This window comes from Odocoileus virginianus, chromosome 20 (genome assembly GCF_023699985.2).
Source record: "Odocoileus virginianus isolate 20LAN1187 ecotype Illinois chromosome 20, Ovbor_1.2, whole genome shotgun sequence".
In the NCBI taxonomy this organism is placed as follows: domain Eukaryota; kingdom Metazoa; phylum Chordata; class Mammalia; order Artiodactyla; family Cervidae; genus Odocoileus; species Odocoileus virginianus.
The window spans coordinates 27,900,710-27,902,113 of record NC_069693.1 but is presented as its reverse complement, the minus strand read 5'-3'; positions in this window follow the sequence as shown (position 1 = coordinate 27,902,113).

The following is a 1,404-nucleotide window of genomic DNA, read 5'->3' as shown; positions in this document are numbered from 1 at the left end:
AGGGCAGAGGTGTGGGCAGTTAAAGCCCCAAGAGAAAATCCCGTCTGTATGGTCACAGAACCTATACTGTGAAGGCAGTGTACTGGGGCAGCCACATTGTTGTATTATTTTCTCTCTATTTTCTCTCACTGAGGTCAGCCCCAGGTGTATTGGAGTGGCCAACAGTAGATAAACTGAGAAAAATGCTTTTTCTTTCTGATCAGATGGAGAGGAACAGGGAAAGGGACTCTTGAGAGCTGAGAGTTAAAAGGGAAGCCCAAGAAAAAGACAGCTGGAGAAGGACATTTTCTTGTTCTGTGTGTGTCAGAAATGCCAAGCTCACCCTGGAGCTGCACATGTGCAGAACAGACCCAGAGAAGCAGAGCACAGGCTTAAAGAACGAAACTAGAATAAGAACCATGACTCACGTTCACACTAACTTCTGAGTGGGGCATGAGTTGAAAATAAGGAGCATAGCAAGGACTTTGGAAATTGAACTGATCTTGACACCTCTGCTCAAAGAAGACAAGCCACAACTTGTGATCCGTATCTAACCGAACCTGTTAAATGAAATAGCATCCATGTTCTCCAGAGGACTGTGAGAGCCATCAGTCTCCCAGCGTATTTCGCAGTCCAGGACACGCTCCAGAGTGAATGCCATAAAGGGAACCAGAAAACGGCGACTGGTTCTCCAGGTCGGCATTGGCACTCTGGTCCAGAGGCTACATCTGCCCCACCACTGGTATCAGGATCACTCGAAAAGTTGGAAGAGATTTTGCATTTATAGACAGTTGGAATAAAACAGATGAATGTTTGTAAAATGTGAAGTGTTATGTAATTCATAGTTGGCTCTCCATACCTAAAGTTTTATTAGAATATAGCCACACCGGTTCATGTCTCTGTTGTCTAGCAATTTTCATGCTGAGATGTCAGATGAGTCATTGCAACTCAGAGCACAGAGCTAAGCCACGAAACCTGAAACGATTATTGGCTGATCCTTACAGAAAAAAAAAAAAATGTTCTGACTTCTGCTGAGGGAAAAGGCAATCCAAAGAAATACCAACTGTTGAGATGATCTAGATGTTGGAATTATAAAACAAAGTGTTTTAAGGTAGATATTGTAAACACTGTCAAGAAGCTAAAGGTTAGCACTCTTGGAATGAATGGAAAGATGTAAGTTCTCCAAAGAGAAACTGCAACTATAAAAATAAAACAAATGGGAATTTTAGAACTGAAAAATACATCTGAAATAAAAAGTTCCCTAGATGAACTTCGTAGCAGAATGGACATGACAGAGGAAATGTCACTGAACTTAAATGTAAACCGATAAAATTATCCAAACTGAAGAACAGAGGAAAAGATTGGAAAGGGGGGAAATAGAGCCACAGAAATCTATGAAATAAGCAAAAAGGTATAATATGTATG